The sequence below is a fragment of the Aotus nancymaae genome, unplaced genomic scaffold, assembly GCF_030222135.1.
Source record: "Aotus nancymaae isolate 86718 unplaced genomic scaffold, 86718_ANA_hifiasm-v0.15.2.pri h1tg000001l, whole genome shotgun sequence".
NCBI lineage: Eukaryota > Metazoa > Chordata > Mammalia > Primates > Aotidae > Aotus > Aotus nancymaae.
The window spans coordinates 17,106,465-17,132,905 of NW_026988412.1; positions in this window are offsets into that span (position 1 = coordinate 17,106,465).

The following is a 26,441-nucleotide window of genomic DNA, read 5'->3' on the forward strand; positions in this document are numbered from 1 at the left end:
TCCAGAATGTCAGGGTGTCAAAACTCTAGAATCCTTGCGTGTCTGAACCCGAGAGTCATTCAATGTCCGCATTCCAGAACTCTGGATGTCTGAATTATAGAAGCACCAAATGTATGCATTCTAGAATCGGAATGTGGCGGAATTCTAGAATGCACAGCACGGCGGACTTCTAAAGTCCTAAAATGCCTGCTATCCGGAAGTTAATGTGTCTCACATCAAGAATGCTACCAAGTCAGAATTATACCATACTGAAAGATTCTGGGATCTAGAATCAATGGACGGCTGAGTTCCAGAATGTCAGGGTGGCAAAATTCTAGAATCCTTGCGTGTCTGAACTCGAGCGTCATTCAATGTCCACATTCCAGAACTCTGGATGTCTGAATTATAGAAGCACCAAATGTCTGCATTCTAGAATCGGAATGTGGCGGAATTCTAGAATGCGCAGCACGGCGGAATTCTAAAGTCCTAAAATGCCTGCTATCCGGAAGTTAAGGTGTCTGACATCAAGAATGCTACCAAGTCAGAATTATAACATTCTGAAAGATTCTGGGATCTAGAATCAATGGACGGCTGAGGTACAGAATGTCAGGGTGGCAAATCTCTAGAATCCTTGCGTGTCTGAACTCGAGAGTCATTCAATGTCCACATTCCGGAACTCTGGATGTCTGAATTATAGAAGCACCAAATGTCTGCATTCTAGAATCGGAATGTGGCGGAATTCTAGAATGCACAGCACGGCGGAATTCTAAAGTCCTAAAATGCCTACTAGGCAAAAGTTTAGGTGTCTGATGACCAGTATGTTACTAGGTCAGCATTCTACCCTTCTGAGAGATTCTGGGTTCTAGTATCAATGGACGGCAGAGATCTGGAATGTCAGGGTGTCCAAACTCTAGAATCCTTGCGTGTCTGAACTCGAGAATCATTCAATGTCCACATTCCAGAACTCTGGATGTCTGAATTATACAAGCACCAAATGTCTGCATTCTAGAATCGGAATGTGGTGGAATTCTAGAATGCACAGCACGGCTGAATTCTAAAGTCCTAAAATGCCTACTAGCCGAAAGTTAAGGTGTCTGATGACCAGAATGTTACTAGGTCAGCATTCTGCCGTTCTGAGAGATTCTGGGTTCTAGAATCAGTGGACGGCAGAGTTCTGGAATGTCCGGGTGTCCAAACTCTAGAATCCTTCAGTGTTTGAACTCGAGAGTCATTCAATATCCATATTCCGGTCACAGGGTGACTGAATTCCAGAAGCACCAAATGTCTGCATTCTAGAATCGGAATGTGGCGGAATTCTAGAATGCACAGCATGGCGGAATTCGAAAGTCCTAAAATGCCTGCTATCCGGAAGTTAAGGTGTCTGACATCAAGAATGCTACCACGTCAGAATTATACCATTCTGAAACATTCTGGGATCTAGAATCAATGGACGGCTGAGTTCCAGAATGTCAGGTTGGCAAAACTCTAGAATCCTGGCGTGTCTGAACTCGAGAGTCATTCAATGTCCACATTCCAGAACTCTGGATGTCTGAATTATAGAAGCACCAAATGTCTGCATTCTAGAATCGGAATGTGGCAGAATTCTAGAATGCACAGCACGGCGGAATTCTAAAGTCCTAAATTGCCTGCTATCCGGAAGTTAAGGTGTCTGACATCAAGAATGCTACCACGTCAGAATTATACCATTCTGAAACATTCTGGGATCTAGAATCAATGGACGGCTGAGTTCCAGAATGTCAGGGTGGCAAAACTCTAGAATCCTTGCGTGTCTGAACTCGAGAGTCATTCAATGTCCACATTCCAGAACTCTGGATGTCTGAAATATAGAAGCACCAATTGTCTGCATTCTAGAATCGGAATGTGGCGGAATTCTAGAATGCACAGCATGGCGGAATTCGAAAGTCCTAAAATGCCTGCTATCCGGAAGTTATGGTGTCTGACATCAAGAATGCTACCAAGTCAGAATTATACCATTCTGAAAGATTCTGGGATCTAGAATCAATGGACGGCTGAGTTCCAGAATGTCAGGGTTTCCAAACTCTAGAATCCTTGCATGTCTGAACTCGAGAGTCATTCAATATCCACATTCTAGGAGTCTGGATGTCTGAAATATAGAAACACAAAATGTCTGCATTCTAGAATCGGAATGTGGTAGAATTCTAGAATGCACAGCACGACAGAATTCTAAAGTCCTAAAATGCCTGCTATTCGGAAGTTAAGGTGTCTGACATCCAGAATGTTACTAGGTCAGCATTCTACCATTCTGCGAGATTCTGGGTTCTAGAATCAATGGACGGCAGAGTTCTGGAATGTCAGGGTGTCCAAACTCCAGAATCCTTCAGTGTTTGAACTCGAATGTTATTCAATTTCCATATTCCGGGTCACAGGGTAACTGAATTCCAGAAGCACCAAATGTCTGCATTCTAGAATCGGAATGTGGCGGAATTCTAGAATGCACAGCACGGCGGAATTCGAAAGTCCTAAAATGCCTGCTATCCGGAAGTTAAGGTATCTGACATCCAGAATGCTACCACGTCAGAATTATACCATTCTGAAACATTCTGGGATCTAGAATCAATGGATGGCTGAGTTCCAGAATGTCAGGGTGGCAAAACTCTAGAATCCTGGCGTGTCTGAACTCGAGAGTCATTCAATGTCCACATTCCAGAACTCTGGATGTCTGAATTATAGAAGCACCAAATGTCTGCATTCTAGAATCGGAATGTGGCGGAATTCTAGAATGCACAGCACGGCGGAATTCTAAAGTCCTAAAATGCCTGCTATCCGGAAGTTAAGGTGTCTGACATCAAGAATGCTACCACGTCAGAATTATACCATTCTGAAACATTCTGGGATCTAGAATCAATGGACGGCTGAGTTCCAGAATGTCAGGGTGGCAAAACTCTAGAATCCTTGCGTGTCTGAACTCGAGAGTCATTCAATGTCCACATTCCAGAACTCTGGATGTCTGAATTATAGAAGCACCAAATGTCTGCATTCTAGAATCGGAATGTGGCGGAATTCTAGAATGCACAGCACGGCGGAATTCTAAAGTCCTAAAATGCCTGCTATCCGGAAGTTAAGGAGTCTGACATCAAGAATGCTACCAAGTCAGAATTATACCATACTGAAAGATTCTGGGATCTAGAATCAATGGACGGCTGAGTTCCAGAATGTCAGGGTGGCAAAATTCTAGAATCCTTGCGTGTCTGAACTCGAGCGTCATTCAATGTCCACATTCCAGAACTCTGGATGTCTGAATTATAGAAGCACCAAATGTCTGCATTCTAGAATCGGAATGTGGCGGAATTCTAGAATGCGCAGCACGGCGGAATTCTAAAGTCCTAAAATGCCTGCTATCCGGAAGTTAAGGTGTCTGACATCAAGAATGCTACCAAGTCAGAATTATAACATTCTGAAAGATTCTGGGATCTAGAATCAATGGACGGCTGAGGTACAGAATGTCAGGGTGGCAAATCTCTAGAATCCTTGCGTGTCTGAACTCGAGAGTCATTCAATGTCCACATTCCGGAACTCTGGATGTCTGAATTATAGAAGCACCAAATGTCTGCATTCTAGAATCGGAATGTGGCGGAATTCTAGAATGCACAGCACGGCGGAATTCTAAAGTCCTAAAATGCCTACTAGGCAAAAGTTTAGGTGTCTGATGACCAGTATGTTACTAGGTCAGCATTCTACCCTTCTGAGAGATTCTGGGTTCTAGTATCAATGGACGGCAGAGATCTGGAATGTCAGGGTGTCCAAACTCTAGAATCCTTGCGTGTCTGAACTCGAGAATCATTCAATGTCCACATTCCAGAACTCTGGATGTCTGAATTATACAAGCACCAAATGTCTGCATTCTAGAATCGGAATGTGGTGGAATTCTAGAATGCACAGCACGGCTGAATTCTAAAGTCCTAAAATGCCTACTAGCCGAAAGTTAAGGTGTCTGATGACCAGAATGTTACTAGGTCAGCATTCTACCGTTCTGAGAGATTCTGGGTTCTAGAATCAGTGGACGGCAGAGTTCTGGAATGTCCGGGTGTCCAAACTCTAGAATCCTTCAGTGTTTGAACTCGAGAGTCATTCAATATCCATATTCCGGTCACAGGGTGACTGAATTCCAGAAGCACCAAATGTCTGCATTCTAGAATCGGAATGTGGCGGAATTCTAGAATGCACAGCATGGCGGAATTCGAAAGTCCTAAAATGCCTGCTATCCGGAAGTTAAGGTGTCTGACATCAAGAATGCTACCACGTCAGAATTATACCATTCTGAAACATTCTGGGATCTAGAATCAATGGACGGCTGAGTTCCAGAATGTCAGGTTGGCAAAACTCTAGAATCCTGGCGTGTCTGAACTCGAGAGTCATTCAATGTCCACATTCCAGAACTCTGGATGTCTGAATTATAGAAGCACCAAATGTCTGCATTCTAGAATCGGAATGTGGCAGAATTCTAGAATGCACAGCACGGCGGAATTCTAAAGTCCTAAATTGCCTGCTATCCGGAAGTTAAGGTGTCTGACATCAAGAATGCTACCACGTCAGAATTATACCATTCTGAAACATTCTGGGATCTAGAATCAATGGACGGCTGAGTTCCAGAATGTCAGGGTGGCAAAACTCTAGAATCCTTGCGTGTCTGAACTCGAGAGTCATTCAATGTCCACATTCCAGAACTCTGGATGTCTGAAATATAGAAGCACCAATTGTCTGCATTCTAGAATCGGAATGTGGCGGAATTCTAGAATGCACAGCATGGCGGAATTCGAAAGTCCTAAAATGCCTGCTATCCGGAAGTTATGGTGTCTGACATCAAGAATGCTACCAAGTCAGAATTATACCATTCTGAAAGATTCGGGGATCTAGAATCAATGGACGGCTGAGTTCCAGAATGTCAGGGTTTCCAAACTCTAGAATCCTTGCATGTCTGAACTCGAGAGTCATTCAATATCCACATTCTAGGAGTCTGGATGTCTGAAATATAGAAACACAAAATGTCTGCATTCTAGAATCGGAATGTGGTAGAATTCTAGAATGCACAGCACGACAGAATTCTAAAGTCCTAAAATGCCTGCTATTCGGAAGTTAAGGTGTCTGACATCCAGAATGTTACTAGGTCAGCATTCTACCGTTCTGAGAGATTCTGGGTTCTAGAATCAATGGACGGCAGAGTTCTGGAATGTCAGGGTGTCCAAACTCCAGAATCCTTCAGTGTTTGAACTCGAATGTTATTCAATTTCCATATTCCGGGTCACAGGGTGACTGAATTCCAGAAGCACCAAATGTCTGCATTCTAGAATCGGAATGTGGCGGAATTCTAGAATGCACAGCACGGCGGAATTCGAAAGTCCTAAAATGCCTGCTATCCGGAAGTTAAGGTGTCTGACATCCAGAATGCTACCACGTCAGAATTATACCATTCTGAAACATTCTGGGATCTAGAATCATTGGATGGCTGAGTTCCAGAATGTCAGGGTGGCAAAACTCTAGAATCCTGGCGTGTCTGAACTCGAGAGTCATTCAATGTCCACATTCCAGAACTCTGGATGTCTGAATTATAGAAGCACCAAATGTCTGCATTCTAGAATCGGAATGTGGCGGAATTCTAGAATGCACAGCACGGCGGAATTCTAAAGTCCTAAAATGCCTGCTATCCGGAAGTTAAGGTGTCTGACATCAAGAATGCTACCACGTCAGAATTATACCATTCTGAAAGATTCTGGGATCTAGAATCAATGGAAGGCTGAGTTCCAGAATGTCAGGGTGTCAAAACTCTAGAATCCTTGCGTGTCTGAACTCGAGAGTCATTCAATGTCCGCATTCCAGAACTCTGGATGTCTGAATTATAGAAGCACCAAATGTCTGCATTCTAGAATCGGAATGTGGCGGAATTCTAGAATGCACAGCACGGCGGAATTCGAAAGTCCTAAAATGCCTGCTATCCGGAAGTTAAGGTGTCTGACATCAAGAATGCTACCAAGTCAGAATTATACCATTCTGAAAGATTCTGGGATCTAGAATCAATGGACGGCTGAGTTCCAGAATGTCAGGGTGGCAAAATTCTAGTATACTTGTGTGTCTGAACTCGAGAGTCATTCAATGTCCACATTCCAGAACACTGGATGTCTGAATTATAGAAGCACCCAATGTCTGCATTCTAGAATCGGAATGTGGCGGAATTCTAGAATGCACAGCACGGCAGAATTATGAAGTCCTAAAATGCCTGATATTCGGAAGTTAAGGAGTCTGACATCCAGAATGTTACTACGTCAGCATTCTACCGTTCTGAGAGATTCTGGGTTCAAGAAACAATGGACGGCAGAGTTCTGGAATGTCAGGGTGTCAAAACTCTAGAATCCTTCCGTGTCTGAACTCGTGAGTCATTCAATGTCCACATTCCGGATCACAGGGTGTCTGAATTCCAGAAGCACCAAATGTCTGCATTCTAGAATCGGAATGTGGCGGAATTCTAGAATGCACAGCACGGCAGAATTCTGAAGTCCTTAAATGCCTGATATACGGAAGCTAAGGAGTCTGACAGCCAGAATGTTACTAGGTCAGCATTCTACCGTTCTGAGAGATTCTGGGTTCTAGAATCAATGGACGGCAGAGTTCTGGAATGTCAGGGTGTTCAAACTCATGATTACTTGCGTGTCTGAACTCGAGAGTCATTCAATGTCCACATTCCGCATCACAGGGTGTCTGAATTCCAGAAGCACCAAATGTCTGCATTCTAGAATCGGAATGTGGCAGAATTCTAGAATGCACAGCACGGCGGAATTCGAAAGTCCTAAAATGCCTGCTATCGGGAAGTTAAGGTGTCTGACATCCGGAATGCTACCACGTCAGAATTATACCATTCTGAAAGATTCTGGGACCTAGAATCAATGGACGGCTGAGTTCCAGAATGTCAGGGTTTCCAAACTCTAGAATCCTTGCATGTCTGAACTCGAGAGTCATTCAATATCCACATTCCAGGACTCTGGATGTCTGAAATATAGAAGCACCAAATGTCTGCATTCTAGAATCGGAATGTGGTAGAATTCTAGAATGCACAGCACGACAGAATTCTAAAGTCCTAAAATGCCTGGTATTCGGAAGTTAAGGTGTCTGACATCCAGAATGTTACTAGGTCAGCATTCTACCGTTCTGAGAGATTCTGGGTTCTAGAATCAATGGACAGCAGAGTTCTGGAATGTCAGGGTGTCCAAACTCTAGAATCCTTCCGTGTCTGAACTCGTGAGTCATTCAATGTCCACATTCCGGATCACAGGGTGTCTGAATTCCAGAAGCACCAAATGTCTGCATTGTAGAATCGGAATGTGGCGGAATTCTAGAATGCACAGCACGGCGGAATTCGAAAGTCCTAAAATGCCTGCTATCGGGAAGTTAAGGTGTCTGACATCCAGGATGCTACCATGTCAGAATTATACCATTCTGAAAGATTCTGGGATCTAGAATCAATGGACGGCTGAGTTCCAGAATGTCAGGGTGGCAAAACTCTAGAATCCTTGCGTGTCTGAACTCGAGAGTCATTCAATGTCCACATTCCAGAACTCTGGATGTCTGAATTATAGAAGCACCAAATGTCTGCATTCTAGAATCGGAATGTGGCGGAATTCTAGAATGCACAGCACGGCGGAATTCTAAAGTCCTAAAATGCCTACTAGCCGAAAGTTAAGGTGTCTGATGACCAGAATGTTACTAGGTCAGCATTCTACCGTTCTGAGAGATTCTGTGTTCTAGAATCAATGGACGGCAGAGTTCCGGAATGTCAGGGTGTCCAAACTCTAGAATCCTTCAGTGTTTGAACTCGAGAGTAATTCAATTTCCATATTCCGGGTCACAGGGTGACTGAATTCCAGAAGCACCAAATGTCTGCATTCTAGAATCGGAATGTGGCGGAATTCTAGAATGCACAGCACGGCGGAATTCGAAAGTCCTAAAATGACTGCTATCCGTAAGTTAAGGTGTCTGACATCAAGAATGCTACCACGTCAGAATTATACCATTCTGAAAGATTCTGGGATCTAGAATCAATGGACGGCTGAGTTCCAGAATGTCAGGGTGTCAAAACTTTAGAATCCTTGCGTGTCTGAACTCGAGAGTCACTCAATGTCCACATTCCAGAACTCTGGATGTCTGTATTATAGAAGCACCAAATGTCTGCATTCTAGAATCGTAATGTGGCGGAATTCTAGAATGCACAGCACGGCGGAATTCTAAAGTCCTAAAATGCCTGCTCTCCGGAAGTTAAGGTGTCTGACATCCAGAATGTTACTAGGACAGCATTCTACCATTCTGAGAGATTCTGGGTTCTAGAATCAATGGTCGGGTGAGTTCCAGAATGTCAGGGTGGCAAAACTCTAGAATCCTGGCGTGTCTGAACTCGAGAGTCATTCAATGTCCACATTCCAGAACTCTGGATGTCTGAATTATAGAAGCACCAAATGTCTGCATTCTAGAATCGGAATGTGGCGGAATTCTAGAATGCACAGCACGGCGGAATTCTAAAGTCCTAAAATGCCTGCTATCCGGAAGTTAAGGTGTCTGACATCCAGAATGCTACCACGTCAGAATTATACCATTCTGAAACATTCTGGGATCTAGAATCAATGGACGGCTGAGTTCCAGAATGTCAGGGTGGCAAAACTCAAGAATCCTGGCGTGTCTGAACTCGAGAGTCATTCAATGTCCACATTCCAGAACTCTGGATGTCTGAAATATAGAAGCACCAAATGTCTGCATTCTAGAATCGGAATGCGGCGGAATTCTAGAATGCACAGCACGGCGGAATTTTAAAGTCCTATAATGCCTGCTATACGGAAGTCAATGTGTCTGACATCCAGAATGTTACTAAGTCAGCATTCTACCGTTCTGAGAGATTCTGGGTTCTAGAATCAATGGACGGCAGAGTTCTGGAATGTCAGGGTGTCCAAACTCTAGAATCATTCAGTGTTTGAACTCGAATGTTATTCAATTTCCATATTCCGCGTCACAGGGTGACTGAATTCCAGAAGCACCAAATGTCTGCATTCTAGAATCGGAATGTGGCGGAATTCTAGAATGCACAGCACGGCGGAATTCGAAAATCCTAAAATGCCTGCTATCCGGAAGTTAAGGTGTCTGACATCAAGAATGCTACCAAGTCAGAATTATACCATTCTGAAAGATTCTGGGATCTAGAATCAATGGACGGCTGAGTTCCAGAATGTCAGGGTGGCAAAATTCTAGTATACTTGTGTGTCTGAACTCGAGAGTCATTCAATGTCCACATTCCAGAACACTGGATGTCTGAATTATAGAAGCACCAAATGTCTGCATTCTAGAATCGGAATGTGGCGGAATTCTAGAATGCACAGCACGGCGGAATTCTAAAGTCCTAAAACGCCTGCTATCCGGAAGTTAAGGAGTCTGACATCAAGAATGCTACCAAGTCAGAATTATAACATTCTGAAAGATTCTGGGATCTAGAATCAATGGATGGCTGAGTTCCAGAATGTCAGGGTGGCAAAATTCTAGAATCCTTGTGTGTCTGAACTCGAGAGTCATTTAATGTCCACATTCCAGAACTCTGGATGTCTGAATTATAGAAGCACCAAATGTCTGCATTCTAGAATCGGAATGTGGCGGAATTCTAGAATGCACAGCACGGCGGAATTTTAATGTCCTAAAATGCCTGCTATACGGAAGTCAAGGTGTCTGACATCCAGAATGTTACTAAGTCAGCATTCTACCGTTCTGAGAGATTCTGGATTCTAGAATCAATGGATGGCAGAGTTCTGGAATGTCAGCGTGTTCAAACTCAAGAATCCTTGAGTGTCTGAACTCGAGAGTCATTCAATGTCCACATTCTGCATCACAGGGTGACTGAATTCCAGAAGCACCAAATGTCTGCATTCTAGAATCGGAATGTGGCACAATTCTAGAATGCACAGGACGGCGGAATTCAAAAGTCCTAAAATGCCTGCTATCCGGAAGTTAAGGTGTCTGACATCCAGAATGCTACCACGTCAGAATGATACCATTCTGAAAGATTCTGGGATCTAGAATCAATGGACGGCTGAGTTCCAGAATGTCAGGGTTTCCAAACTCTAGAATCCTTGCATGTCTGAACCCGAGAGTCATTCAATAACCACATTCCAGGAGTCTGGATGTCTGAAATATAGAAACACCAAATGTCTGCATTCTAGAATCGGAATGTGGTAGAATTCTAGAATGCACAGCACGACAGAATTCTAAAGTCCTAAAATGCCTGCTATCGGGAAGTTAAGGTGTCTGACATCCAGAATGCTACCACGTCAGAATTATACAATTCTGAAAGATTCTGGGATCTAGAATCAATGGACGGCTGAGTTCCAGAATGTCAGGGTGGCAAAATTCTAGAATCCTTGCGTGTCTGAACTCGAGAGTCATTCAATGTCCACATTCCAGAACTCTGGATGTCTGAATTATAGAAGTACCAAATGTCTGCATTCTAGAATCGGAATGTGGCGGAATTCTAGAATGCACAGCACGGCGGAATTCTAAAGTCCTAAAATGCCTGCTGTCCGGAAGTTAAGGTGTCTGACATCAAGAATGCTACCAAGTCATAATTATACCATTCTGAAAGATTATGGAATCTAGAATCAATGGACGGCTGAGTTCCAGAATGTCAGGGTTTCCAAACTCTAGAATCCTTGCGTGTCTGAACTCGAGAGTCATTCAAAGTCCACATTCCAGAACTCTGGATGTCTGAATTATAGAAGCACCAAATGTCTGCATTCTAGAATCAGAATGTGGCGGAATTCTAGAATGCACAGCACGGCGGAATTCTAAAATCCTAAAATGCCTACTAGCCGAAAGTTAAGGTGTCTGATGACCAGAATGTTACTAAGTCAGCATTCTACCGTTCTGAGAGATTCTGGGTTCTAGATTCTGTGGACGGCAGAGTTCTGGAATGTCAGGGTGTTCAAACTCTAGAATCCTTCAGTGTTTGAACTCGAGAGTCATTCAATTTCCATATTCCGGGTCACAGGGTGACTGAATTCCAGAAGCACCAAATGTCTGCATTCTAGAATCGGAATGTGGCGGAATTCTAGAATGCACAACACGGCGGAATTCGAAAGTCCTAAAATGCCTGCTATCCGGAAGTTTAGGTGTCTGACATCCAGAATGCTACCACGTCAGAATTATACCATTCTGAAAGATTCTGGGATCTAGAATCAATGGACGGCTGAGTTCCAGAATGTCAGGGTGGCAAAACTCTAGAATCCTGGCGTGTCTGAACTCGAGAGTCATTCAATGTCCACATTCCAGAACTCTGGATGTCTGAAATATAGAAGCACCAAATGTCTGCATTCTAGAATCGGAATGTGGCGGAATTCTAGAATGCACAGCACGGCGGAATTCTAAAGTCCTAAAATGCCTGCTATCCGGAAGTTAAGGTGTCTGACATCCAGAATGCTACCACGTCAGAATTATACCATTCTGAAAGATTCTGGGATCTAGAATCAATGGACGGCTGAGTTCCAGAATGCAAGGGTGGCAAAACTCTAGAATCCTTGCATGTCTGAACTCGAGAGTCATTCAATATCCACATTCCAGGACTCTGGATGTCTGAAATATAGAAGCACCAAATGTCTGCATTCTAGAATCGGAATGTGGCGGAATTCTAGAATGCACAGCACGGCAGAATTCTGAAGTCCTAAAATGCCTGATATTCGGAAGTTAAGGAGTCTGACATCCAGAATGTTACTAGGTCAGCATTCTACCGTTCTGAGAGATTCTGGGTTCTAGAATCAATGGACGGCAGAGTTCTGGAATGTCAGGGTGTCAAAACTCTAGAATCCTTCCGTGTCTGAACTCGTGAGTCATTCAATGTCCACATTCCGGATCACAGGGTGTCTGAATTCCAGAAGCACCAAATGTCTGCATTCTAGAATCGGAATGTGGCGGAATTCTAGAATGCACTGCACGTCAGAATTCTGAAGTCCTAAAATGCCTGATATACGGAAGCTAAGGAGTCTGACATCCAGAATGTTACTAGGTCAGCATTCTACCGTTCTGAGAGATTCTGGGTTCTAGAATCAGTGGACGGCAGAGTTCTGGAATGTCAGGGTGTTCAAACTCTAGAATCCTTCAGTGTTTGAACTCGAGAGTCATTCAATTTCCATATTCCGGGTCACAGGGTGACTGAATTCCAGAAGCACCAAATGTCTGCATTCTAGAATCGGAATGTGGCGGAATTCTAGAATGCACAGCACGGCGGAATTCGAAAGTCCTAAAATGCCTGCTATCCGGAAGTTAAGGTGTCTGACATCCAGCATGCTACCACGTCAGAATTATACCATTCTGAAACATTCTGGGATCTAGAATCAATGGACGGCTGAGTTCCAGAATGTCAGGGTGGCAAAACTCTAGAATCCTGGCGTGTCTGAACTCGAGAGTCATTCAATGTCCACATTCCAGAACTCTGGATGTCTGAAATATAGAAGCACCAATTGTCTGCATTCTAGAATCGGAATGTGGCGGAATTCTAGAATGCACAGCACGGCGGAATTCTAAAGTCCTAAAATGCCTGCTATCCGGAAGTTAAGGTGTCTGACATCCAGAATGCTACCACGTCAGAATTATACCATTCTGAAAGATTCTGGGATCTAGAATCAATGAACGGCTGAGTTCCAGAATGTCAGGGTGGCAAAATTCTAGAATCCTTGTGTGTCTGAACTCGAGAGTCATTCAATGTCCACATTCCAGAACTCTGGATGTCTGAATTATAGAAGCACCAAATGTCTGCATTCTAGAATCGGAATGTGGCGGAATTCTAGAATGGACAGCACGGCGGAATTCTAAAGTCCTAAAATGCCTGCTATCCGGAAGTTCAGGAGTCTGACATCAAGAATGCTACCAAGTCAGAATTATAACATTCTGAAAGATTCAGGTATCTAGAATCAATGGACGACTGAGTTCCAGAATGTCAGGGTGGCAAAAATCTAGAATCCTGGCGTGTCTGAACTCGAGAGTCATTCAATGTCCACATTCCAGAACTCTGGATGTCTGAAATATAGAAGCACCAATTGTCTGCATTCTAGAATCGGAATGTGGCGGAATTCTTGAATGCACAGCACGGCGTAATTTTAAAGTCCTAAAATGCCTGCTATACGGAAGTCAAGGTGTCTGACATCCAGAATGTTACTAAGTCAGCATTCTACCGTTCTGAGATTCTGGGTTCTAGAATCAATGGATGGCAGAGTTCTGGAATGTCAGGGTGTTCAAACTCAAGATTGCTTGCGTGTCTGAACTCGAGAGTCATTCAATGTCCACATTCTGCATCACAGGGTGTCTGAATTCCAGAAGCACCAAATGTCTGCATTCTAGAATCGGAATGTGGCACAATTCTAGAATGCACAGCACGGCGGAATTCGAAAGTCCTAAAATGCCTGCTATCCGGAAGTTAAGGTGTCTGACATCCAGAATGCTACCACGTCAGAATTATACCATTCTGAAAGATTCTGGGATCTAGAATCAATGGACGGCTGAGTTCCAGAATGTCAGGGTTTCCAAACTCTAGAATCCTTGCATGTCTGAACTCGAGAGTCATTCAATATCCACATTCCAGGACTCTGGATGTCTGAAATATAGAAGCACCAAATGTCTGCATTCTAGAATCGGAATGTGGTAGAATTCTAGAATGCACAGCACGACAGAATTCTAAAGTCCTAAAATGCCTGGTATTCGGACGTTAAGGTGTCTGACATCAAGAATGTTACTAGGTCAGCATTCTACCGTTCTGAGAGATTCTGGGTTCTAGAATCAATGGACGGCAGAGTTCTGGAATGTCAGGGTGTCCAAACTCTAGAATCCTTCCGTGTCTGAACTCGTGAGTCATTCAATGTCCACATTCCGGATCAAAGGGTGTCTGAATTCCAGAAGCACCAAATGTCTGCATTGTAGAATCGGAATGTGGCGGAATTCTAGAATGCACAGCACGGCGGAATTCGAAAGTCCTAAAATGCCTGCTATCGGGAAGTTAAGGTGTCTGACATCCAGAATGCTACCACGTCAGAATTATACCATTCTGAAAGATTCTGGGATCTAGAATCAATGGACGGCTGAGTTCCAGAATGTCAGGGTGTCAAAACTCTAGAATCCTTGCGTGTCTGAACTCGAGAGTCATTCAATGCCCACATTCCAGAACTCTGGATGTCTGAATTATAGAAGCACCAAATGTCTGCATTCTAGAATCGGAATGTGGCGGAATTCTAGAATGCACAGCAAGGCGGAATTCTAAAATGCTAAAATGCCTGCTATCCGGAAGTTAAGGTGTCTGACATCAAGAATGCTACCAAGTCAGAATTATACCATTCTGAAAGATTCTGGGATCTAGAATCAATGGACGGCTGAGTTCCAGAATTTCAGGGTGGGAAAACTCTAGAATCCTTGCGTGTCTGAACTCGAGAGTCATTCAATGTCCACATTCCAGAACTCTGGATGTCTGTATTATAGAACCACCAAATGTCTGCATTGTAGAATCGGAATGTGGCGGAATTCTAGAATGCACAGCACGGCGGAATTCTAAAGTCCTAAAATGCCTGCTATACGGACGTTAAGGTGTCTGACATCCAGAATGTTACTAGGACAGCATTCTACCGTTCTGAGAGATTCTGGGTTCTAGAATCAATGGACGGCAGGGATCTGGCATGTCAGGGTATCCAAACTCTAGAATACTTGCGTGTCTAAACTCGAGAGTCATTCATTGTCCACATTCCGGATCACAGGGTGTCTGAATTCCAGAAGCACCAAATGTCTGCATTCTAGAATTGGAATGTGGCAGAATTCTAGAATGCACAACACGGCAGAATTCTAAAGTCCTAAAATGCCTGCTATCCGGAAGGTAAGTTGTCTGACACCCAGAATGCTACCACATCAGAATTTTACCATTCTGAAACATTCTGGGATCTAGAATCAATGGACGGGTGAGTTCCAGAATGTCAGGGTGGCAAAACTCTAGAATCCTGGCGTGTCTGAACTCGAGAGTCATTCAATGTCCACATTCCAGAACTCTGGATGTCTGAATTATAGAAGCACCAAATGTCTGCATTCTAGAATCGGAATGTGGCGGAATTCTAGAATGCACAGCACGGCGGAATTCTAAAGTCCTAAAATGCCTGCTATACGGACGTTAAGGTGTCTTACATCCAGAATGCTACCACGTCAGAATTATACCATTCTGAAACATTCTGGGATCTAGAATCAATGGACGGCTGAGTTCCAGAATGTCAGGGTGGGAAAACTCTAGAGTGCTTGCGTGTCTGAATTCGAGAGTCATTCAATGTCCACATTCCAGAACTCTGGATGTCTGAAATATACAAGCACCAAATGTCTGCATTCTAGAATCGGAATGTGGCGGAATTCTAGAATGCACAGCACGGCGGAATTTTAAAGTCCTATAATGCCTGCTATACGGAAGTCAAGGTGTCTGACATCCAGAATGTTACTAAGTCAGCATTCTACCATTCTGAGAGATTCTGGGTTCTAGAATCAATGGATGGCAGGGTTCTGGAATGTCAGGGTGTTCAAACTCAAGAACACTTGCGTGTCTGAACTCGAGAGTCATTCAATGTCCACATTCCACATCACAGGGTGTCTGAATTCCAGAAGCACCAAATGTCTGCATTCTAGAATCGGAATGTGGTAGAATTCTAGAATGCACAGCACGACAGAATTCTAAAGTCCTAAAATGCCTGGTATTCGGAAGTTAAGGTGTCTGACATCCAGAATGTTACTAGGTCAGCATTCTACCGTTCTGAGAGATTCTGGGTTCTAGAATCAATGGACAGCAGAGTTCTGGAATGTCAGTGTGTCCAAACTCTAGAATCCTTCCGTGTCTGAACTCGTGAGTCATTCAATGTCCACATTCCGGATCACAGGGTGTCTGAATTCCAGAAGCACCAAATGTCTGCATTGTAGAATCGGAATGTGGCGGAATTCTAGAATGCACAGCACGGCGGAATTCGAAATTCCTAAAATGCCTGCTATCGGGAAGTTAAGGTGTCTGACATCCAGAATGCTACCACGTCAGAATTATACCATTCTGAAAGATTCTGGGATCTAGAATCAATGGACGGCTGAGTTCCAGAATGTCAGGGTGGCAAAACTCTAGAATCCTTGCGTGTCTGAACTCGAGAGTCATTCAATGTCCACATTCCAGAACTCTGGATGTCTGAATTATAGAAGCACCAAATGTCTGCATTCTAGAATCGGAATGTGGCGGAATTCTAGAATGCACAGCACGGCGGAATTCTAAAGTCCTAAAATGCCTACTAGCCGAAAGTTAAGGTGTCTGATGACCAGAATGATACTAGGTCAGCATTCTACCGTTCTGAGAGATTCTGGGTTCTAGAATCAATGGACGGCAGAGTTCTGGAATGTCAGGGTTTCCAAACTCTAGAATCGTTCCGTGTCTGAACTCGTGAGTCATTCAATGTCCACATTCCGGATCACAGGGTGTCTGAATTCCAGAAGCACCAAATATCTGCATTCTAGAATCGGAATGTGGCGGAATTCTAGAATGCACAGCACGGCGGAATTCGAAAGTCCTAAAATGCCTGCTATTGGGAAGTTAAGGTGTTTGACATCCAGAATGCTACCACGTCAGAATTATACCATTCTGAAAGATTCTGGGATCTAGAATCAATGGAAGGCTGAGTTCCAGAATGTCAGGGTGTCAAAACTCTAGAATCCTTGCGTGTCTGAACTCGAGAGTCATTCAATGTCCGCATTCCAGAACTCTGGATGTCTGAATTATAGAAGCACCAAATGTCTGCATTCTAGAATCGGAATGTGGCGGAATTCTAGAATGCACAGCACGGCGGAATTCTAAAGTCCTAAAATGCCTGCTATCCGGAAGTTAAGGTGTCTGACATCCAGAATGCTACCAAGTCAGAATTATAACATTCTGAAAGATTCTGGGATCTAGAATCAATGGACGGCTGAGTTACAGAATGTCAGGGTGGCAAATCTCTAGAATCCTTGCGTGTCTGAACTCGAGAGTCATTCAATGTCCACATTCCGTAACTCTGGATGTCTGAATTATAGAAGCACCAAATGTCTGCATTCTAGAATCGGAATGTGGCGGAATTCTAGAATGCACAGCACGGCGGAATTCTAAAGTCCTAAAATGCCTACTAGCCGAAAGTTAAGGTGTCTGATGACCAGTATGTTACTAGGTCAGCATTCTACCGTTCTGAGAGATTCTGGGTTCTAGAATCAATGGACGGCAGAGATCTTGAATGTCAGGGTGTCCAAACTCTAGAATCCTTGCGTGTCTGAACTCGAGAGTCATTCAATGTCCACATTCCGGATCACAGGGTGTCTGAATTTCAGAAGCACCAAATGTCTGCATTCTAGAATCGGAATGTGGTACAATTCTAGAATGCACAACACGGCGGAATTCTAAAGTCCTAAATTGCCTGCTATCCGGAAGTTAAGGTGTCTGACACCCAGAATGCTACCTCATCAGAATTATACCATTCTGAAACATTCTGGGATCTAGAATCAATTGACGGGTGAGTTCCAGAATGTCAGGGTGGCAAAACTCTAGAATCCTGGCGTGTCTGAACTCGAGAGTCATTCAATGTCCACATTCCAGAACTCTGGATGTCTGAATTATAGAAGCACCAAATGTCTGCATTCTAGAATCGTAATGTGGCGGAATTCCAGAATGCACAGCACGGCGGAATTCTAAAGTCCTAAAATGCCTGCTATCCGGAAGTTAAGGTGTCTGACATCCAGAATGCTACCACGTCAGAAATATACCATTCTGAAACATTCTGATATCTAGAATCAATGAACGGGTGAGTTCCAGAATGTCAGGGTGGCAAAACTCTAGAATCCTGGCGTGTCTGAACTCGAGAGTCATTCAATGTCCACATTCCAGAACACTGGATGTCTGAACTATAGAAGCACCAAATGTCTGCATTCTAGAATCGGAATGTGGCGGAATTCTAGATTGCACAGCACGGCGGAATTCTAAAGTCCTAAAATGCCAACTAGCCGAAAGTTAAGGTGTCTGATAACCGGTATGTTCCTAGGTCAGCATTCTACTGTTCTGAGAGATTCTGGGTTCTAGAATCAATGGACGGCAGAGTTCTGGAATGTCAGGATGTCAAAACTCTAGAATACTTCCGTGTCTGAACTCGTGAGTCATTCAATGTCCACATTCCGGATCACAGGGTGTCTGAATTCCAGAAGCACCAAATGTCTGCATTCTAGAATCGGAATGTGGCGGAATTCTAGAATGCACAGCACGGCAGAATTCTGAAGTCCTAAAATGCCTGATATTCGGAAGTTAAGGAGTCTGACATCCAGAATGTTACTAGGTCAGCATTCAACCGTTCTGAGAGATCCTGGGTTCTAGAATCAATGGACGGCAGAGTTCTGGAATGTCAGGGTGTCCAAACTCTAGAATCCTTCCGTGTCTGAACTCCTGAGTCATTCAATGTCCACATTCCGGATCACAGGGTGTCTGAATTCCAGAAGCACAAAATGTCTGCATTCTAGAATCGGAATGTGGCAGAATTCTAGAATGCACAGCACGGCGGAATTCGAAAGTCCTAAAATGCCTGCTATCCGGAAGTTTAGGTGTCTGACATCCAGAATGCTACCACGTCAGAATTATACCATTCTGAAAGATTCTGGTATCTAGAATCAATTGACGGCTGAGTTCCAGAATGTCAGGGTGGCAAAACTCTAGAATCCTGGCGTGTCTGAACTCGAGAGTCATTCAATGTCCACATTCCAGAACTCTGGATGTCTGAAATATAGAAGCACCAATTGTCTGCATTCTAGAATCGGAATGTGGCGGAATTCTAGAATGCACAGCACGGCGGAATTCTAAAGTCCTAAAATGCCTGCTATCCGGAAGTTAAGGTGTCTGACATCATGAATGCTACCATGTCAGAGTTATACCATTCTGAAAGATTCTGGGATCTAGAATCAATGGACGGCTGAGTTCCAGAATGTCAGGGTGGCAAAATTCTAGAATCCTTGTGTGTCTGCACTCGAGAGTCATTCAATGTCCACATTCCAGAACTCTGGATGTCTGAATTATAGAAGCACCAAATGTCTGCATTCTAGAATCGGAATGTGGCGGAATTCTAGAATGCACAGCACGGCGGAATTCTAAAGTCCCTAAAATGCCTGCTATCCGGAAGTTAAGGAGTCTGACATCAAGAATGCTACCAAGTCAGAATTATAACATTCTGAAAGATTCTGGGATCTAGAATCAATGGACGGCTGAGTTCCAGAATGCAAGGGTGGCAAAACTCTAGAATCCTGGCGTGTCTGAACTCGAGAGTCATTCAATGTCCACATTCCAGAACTCTGGATGTCTGAAATATAGAAGCACCAATTGTCTGCATTCTAGTATCGGAATGTGGCGGAATTCTTGAATGAACAGCACGGCGGAATTTTAAAGTCCTAAAATGCCTGCCATACGGAAGTCAAGGTTTCTGACATCCAGAATGTTACTAAGTCAGCATTCTACCGTTCTGAGATTCTGGGTTCTAGAATCAATGGATGGCAGAGTTCTGGAATGTCAGGGTGTTCAAACTCATGATTACTTGCGTGTCTGAACTCGAGAGTCATTCAATGTCCACATTCCGCATCACAGGGTGTCTGAATCCCAGAAGCACCAAATGTCTGCATTCTAGAATCGGAATGTGGCAGAATTCTAGAATGCACAGCACGGCGGAATTCGAAAGTCCTAAAATGCCTGCTATCCGGAAGTTAAGGTGTCTGACATCCAGAATGCTACCACGTCAGAATTATACCATTCTGAAAGATTCTGGGACCTAGAATCAATGGACGGCTGAGTTCCAGAATGTCAGGGTTTCCAAACTCTAGAATCCTTGCATGTCTGAACTCGAGAGTCATTCAATATCCACATTCCAGGACTCTGGATGTCTGAAATATAGAAGCACCAAATGTCTGCATTCTAGAATCGGAATGTGGTAGAATTCTAGAATGCACAGCACGACAGAATTCTAAAGTCCTAAAATGCCTTGTATTCGGAAGTTAAGGTGTCTGACATCCAGAATGTTACTAGGTCAGCATTCTACCGTTCTGAGAGATTCTGGGTTCTAGAATCAATGGACAGCAGAGTTCTGGAATGTCAGGGTGTCCAAACTCTAGAATCCTTCCGTGTCTGAACTCGTGAGTCATTCAATGTCCACATTCCGGATCACAGGGTGTCTGAATTCCAGAAGCACCAAATGTCTGCATTGTAGAATCGGAATGTGGCGGAATTCTAGAATGCACAGCACGGCGGAATTCGAAAGTCCTAAAATGCCTACTAGCCGAAAGTTAAGGTGTCTGATGACCAGAATGTTACTAGGTCAGCATTCTACCGTTCTGAGAGATTCTGGGTTCTAGAATCAATGGTCGGCAGAGTTCCGGAATGTCAGGGTGTCCAAACTCTAGAATCCTTCAGTGTTTGAACTCGAGAGTCATTCAATTTCCATATTCCGGGTCACAGGGTGACTGAATTCCAGAGGCACCAAATGTCTGCATTCTAGAATCGGAATGTGGCAGAATTCTAGAATGCACAGCACGGCGGAATTCGAAAGTCCTAAAATGACTGCTATCCGGAAGTTAAGGTGTCTGACATCCAGAATGCTACCACGTCAGAATTATACCATTCTGAAAGATTCTGGGATCAAGAATCAATGGACGGCTGAGTTCCAGAATGTCAGGGTGGCAAAACTCAAGAATCCTGGCGTGTCTGAACTCGAGAGTCATTCAATGTCCACATTCCAGAACTCTGGATGTCTGAAATATAGAAGCACCAAATGTCTGCATTCTAGAATCGGAATGCGGCGGAATTCTAGAATGCACAGCACGGCGGAATTTTAAAGTCCTATAATGCCTGCTATACGGAAGTCAATGTGTCTGACATCCAGAATGTTACTAAGTCAGCATTCTACCGTTCTGAGAGATTCTGGGTTCTAGAATCAATGGACGGCAGGGTTCTGGAATGTCATGGTGTCCAAACTCTAGAATCATTCAGTGTTGGAACTCGAATGTTATTCAATTTCCATATTCCACGTCACAGGGTGACTGAATTCCAGAAGCACCAAATGTCTGCATTCTAGAATCGGAATGTGGCGGAATTCTAGAATGCACAGCACGGCGGAATTCGAAAGTCCTAAAATGCCTGCTATCCGGAAGTTAAGGTGTCTGACATCAAGAATGCTACCAAGTCAGATTTATACCATTCTGAAAGATTCTGGGATCTAGAATCAATGGACGGCTGAGTTCCAGAATGTCAGGGTGGCAAAATTCTAGTATACTTGTGTGTCTGAACTCGAGAGTCATTCAATGTCCACATTCCAGAACACTGGATGTCTGAATTATAGAAGCTCCAAATGTCTGCATTCTAGAATCGGAATGTGGCGGAATTCTAGAATGCACAGCACGGCGGAATTCTAAAGTCCTAAAACGCCTGCTATCCGGAAGTTAAGGAGTCTGACATCAAGAATGCTACCAAGTCAGAATTATAACATTCTGAAAGATTCTGGGATCTAGAATCAATGGACGGCTGAGTTCCAGAATGTCAGGGTGGCAAAATTCTAGAATCCTTGTGTGTCTGAACTCGAGAGTCATTTAATGTCCACATTACAGAACTCTGGATGTCTGAATTATAGAAGCACCAAATGTCTGCATTCTAGAATCGGAATGTGGCGGAATTCTAGAATGCACAGCACAGCGGAATTTTAATGTCCTAAAATGCCTGCTATACGGAAGTCAAGGTGTCTGACATCCAGAATGTTACTAAGTCAGCATTCTACCGTTCTGAGAGATTCTGGGTTCTAGAATCAAGGGATGGCAGAGTTCTGGAATGTCAGGGTGTTCAAACTCAAGAATCCTTGAGTGTCTGAACTCGAGAGTCATTCAATGTCCACATTCCGCATCACAGGGTGTCTGAATTCCAGAAGCACCAAATGTCTGCATTCTAGAATCGGAATGTGGCAGAATTCTAGAATGCACAGCACGGCGGAATTCGAAAGTCCTAAAATGCCTGCTATCCGGAAGTTAAGGTGTCTGACATCCAGAATGCTACCACGTCAGAATTATACCATTCTGAAAGATTCTGGGATCTAGAATCAATGGACGGCTGAGTTCCAGAATGTCAGGGTTTCCAAACTCTAGAATCCTTGCATGTCTGAACTCGAGAGTCATTCAATATCCACATTCCAGGAGTCTGGATGTCTGAAATATAGAAACACCAAATGTCTGCATTCTAGAATCGGAATGTGGTAGAATTCTAGAATGCACAGCACGACAGAATTCTAAAGTCCTAAAATGCCTGCTATTCGGAAGTTAAGGTGTCTGACATCCAGAATGTTACTAGGTCAGCATTCTACCGTTCTGAGAGATTCTGGGTTCTAGAATCAATGGACGGCAGAGTTCTGGAATGTCAGGGTGTCCAAACTCTAGAATCATTCAGTGTTTGAACTCGAATGTTATTCAATTTCCATATTCCGCGTCACAGGGTGACTGAATACCAGAAGCACCAAATGTCTGCATTCTAGAATCGGAATGTGGCGGAATTCTAGAATGCACAGCACGGCGGAATTCGAAAGTCCTAAAATGCCTGCTATCCGGAAGTTAAGGTGTCTGACATCCAGAATGCTACCACGTCAGAATTATACCATTCTGAAACATTCTGGGATCTAGAATCAATGGACGGCTGACTTCCAGAATGTCAGGGTGGCAAAATTCTAGAATCCTGGCGTGTCTGAACTCGAGAGTCATTCAATGTCCACATTCCATAACTCTGGATGTCTGAATTATAGAAGCACCAAATGTCTGCATTCTAGAATCGGAATGTGGCGGAATTCTAGAATGCACAGCACGGCGGAATTCTAAAGTCCTAAAATGCCTGCTATCCGGAAGTTAAGGTGTCTGACAACAAGAATGCTACCACGTCAGAATTATACCATTCTGAAACATTCTGGGATCTAGAGTCAATGGACGGCTGAGTTCCAGAATGTCAGGGTGGCAAAACGCTAGAATCCTTGCGTGTCTGAACTCGAGAGTCATTCAATGTCCACATTCCGGATCACAGGGTGTCTGAATTCCAGAAGCACCAAATGTCTGCATTCTAGAATCGGAATGTGGCGGAATTCTAGAATGCACAACACGGCGGAATTCTAAAGTCCTAAATTGCCTGCTATCCGGAAGTTAAGGTGTCTGACACCCAGAATGCTACCACATCAGAATTATACCATTCTGAATCATTCTGGGATCTAGAATCAATGGACGGCTGAGTTCCAGAATGTCAGGGTGGCAAAACTCTAGAATCCTGGCGTGTCTGAACTCGAGAGTCATTCAATGTCCACATTCCAGAACTCTGGATGTCTGAATTATAGAAGCACCAAATGTCTGCATTCTAGATTCGGAATGTGGCGGAATTCCAGAATGCACAGCACGGCGGAATTCTAAAGTCCTAAAATGCCTGCTATCCGGAAGTTAAGGTGTCTGACATCCAGAATGCTACCACGTCAGAAATATACCATTCTGAAACATTCTGGGATCTAGAATCAATGGACGGGTGAGTTCCAGAATGTCAGGGTGGCAAAACTCTAGAATCCTGGCGTGTCTGAACTCGAGAGTCATTCAATGTCCACATTCCAGAACTCTGGATGTCTGAATTATAGAAGCACCAAATGTCTGCATTCTAGAATCGGAATGTGGCGGAATTCTAGAATGCACAGCACGGCGGAATTCTAAACTCCTAAAATGCCTGCTATCCGGAAGTTAAGGTGTCTGACATCAAGAATGCTACCAAGTCAGAATTATACCATTCTGAAAGATTCTGGGATCTAGAATCAATAGACGGCTGAGTTCCAGAATATCAGGGTGGCAAAATTCTAGAATACTTGTGTGTCTGAACTCGAGAGTCGTTCAATGTCCACATTCCAGAACACTGGATGTCTGAACTATAGAAGCACCAAATGTCTGCATTCTAGAATCGGAATGTGGCGGAATTTTAGATTGCACAGCACGGCGGAATTCTAAAGTCCTAAAATGCCAACTAGCCGAAAGTTAAGGTGTCTGATAACCGGTATGTTCCTAGGTCAGCATTCTACTGTTCTGAGAGATTCTGGGTTCTAGAATCAATGGACGGCAGAGTTCTGGAATGTCAGGATGTCAAAACTCTAGAATACTTCCGTGTCTGAACTCGTGAGTCATTCAATGTCCACATTCCGGATCACAGGGTGTCTGAATTCCAGAAGCACCAAATGTCTGCATTCTAGAATCAGAATGTGGCGGAATTCTAGAATGCACAGCACGGCGGAATTCTAAAGTCCTAAAATGCCTACTAGCCAAAAGTTAAGGTGTCTGATGACCAGAATGTTACTAAGTCAGCATTCTACCGTTCTGAGAGATTCTGTGTTCTAGATTCTGTGGATGGCAGAGTTCTGGAATGTCAGGGTGTTCAAACTCTAGAATCCTTCAGTGTTTGAACTCGAGAGTCATTCAATTTCCATATTCCGGGTCACAGGGTGACTGAATTCCAGAAGCACCAAATGTCTGCATTCTAGAATCGGAATGTGGCGGAATTCTAGAATGCACAGCACGGCGGAATTCGAAAGTCCTAAAATGCCTGCTATCCGGAAGTTTAGGTGTCTGACATCCAGAATGCTACCACGTCAGAATTATACCATTCTGAAAGATTCTGGGATCTAGAATCAATGGACGGCTGAGTTCCAGAATGTCAGGGTGGCAAAACTCTAGAATCCTGGCGTGTCTGAACTCGAGAGTCATTCAATGTCCACATTCCAGAACTCTGGATGTCTGAAATATAGAAGCACCAATTGTCTGCATTCTAGAATCGGAATGTGGCGGAATTCTAGAATGCACAGCACGGCGGAATTCTAAAGTCCTAAAATGCCTGCTATCCGGAAGTTAAGGTGTCTGACATCATGAATGCTACCAAGTCAGAATTATACCATTCTGAAAGATTCTGGGATCTAGAATCAATGGACGGCTGAGTTCCAGAATGTCAGGGTGGCAAAATTCTAGAATCCTTGTGTGTCTGCACTCGAGAGTCATTCAATGTCCACATTCCAGAACTCTGGATGTCTGAATTATAGAAGCACCAAATGTCTGCATTCTAGAATCGGAATGTTGCGGAATTCTAGAATGCACAGCACGGCGGAATTCTAAAGTCCCTAAAATGCCTGCTATCCGGAAGTTAAGGTGTCTGACATCAAGAATGCTACCAAGTCAGAATTATAACATTCTGAAAGATTCTGGGATCTAGAATCAATGGACGGCTGAGTTCCAGAATGCAAGGGTGGCAAAACTCTAGAATCCTGGTGTGTCTGAACTCGAGAGTCATTCAATGTCCACATTCCAGAACTCTGGATGTCTGAAATATAGAAGCACCAATTGTCTGCATTCTAGAATCGGAATGTGGCGGAATTCTTGAATGAACAGCACGGCGGAATTTTAAAGTCCTAAAATGCCTGCCATACGGAAGTCAAGGTTTCTGACATCCAGAATGTTACTAAGTCAGCATTCTACCGTTCTGAGATTCTGGGTTCTAGAATCAATGGATGGCAGAGTTCTGGAATGTCAGGGTGTTCAAACTCATGATTACTTGCGTGTCTGAACTCGAGAGTCATTCAATGTCCACATTCCGCATCACAGGCTGTCTGAATCCCAGAAGCACCAAATGTCTGCATTCTAGAATCGGAATGTGGCAGAATTCTAGAATGCACAGCACGGCGGAATTCGAAAGTCCTAAAATGCCTGCTATCCGGAAGTTAAGGTGTCTGACATACAGAATGATACCACGTCAGAATTATACCATTCTGAAAGATTCTGGGACCAAGAATCAATGGACGGCTGAGTTCCAGAATGTCAGGGTTTCCAAACTCTAGAATCCTTGCATGTCTGAACTCGAGAGTCATTCAATATCCACATTCCAGGACTCTGGATGTCTAAAATATAGAAGCACCAAATGTCTGCATTCTAGAATCGGAATGTGGTAGAATTCTAGAATGCACAGCACGACAGAATTCTAAAGTCCTAAAATGCCTGGTATTCGGAAGTTAAGGTGTCTGACATCCAGAATGTTACTAGGTCAGCATTCTACCGTTCTGAGAGACTCTGGGTTCTAGAATCAATGGACAGCAGAGTTCTGGAATGTCAGGGTGTCCAAACTCTAGAATCCTTCCGTGTCTGAACTCGTGAGTCATTCAATGTCCACATTCCGGATCACAGGGTGTCTGAATTCCAGAAGCACCAAATGTCTGCATTGTAGAATCGGAATGTGGCGGAATTCTAGAATGCACAGCACGGCGGAATTCGAAAGTCCTAAAATGCCTACTAGCCGAAAGTTAAGGTGTCTGATGACCAGAATGTTACTAGGTCAGCAT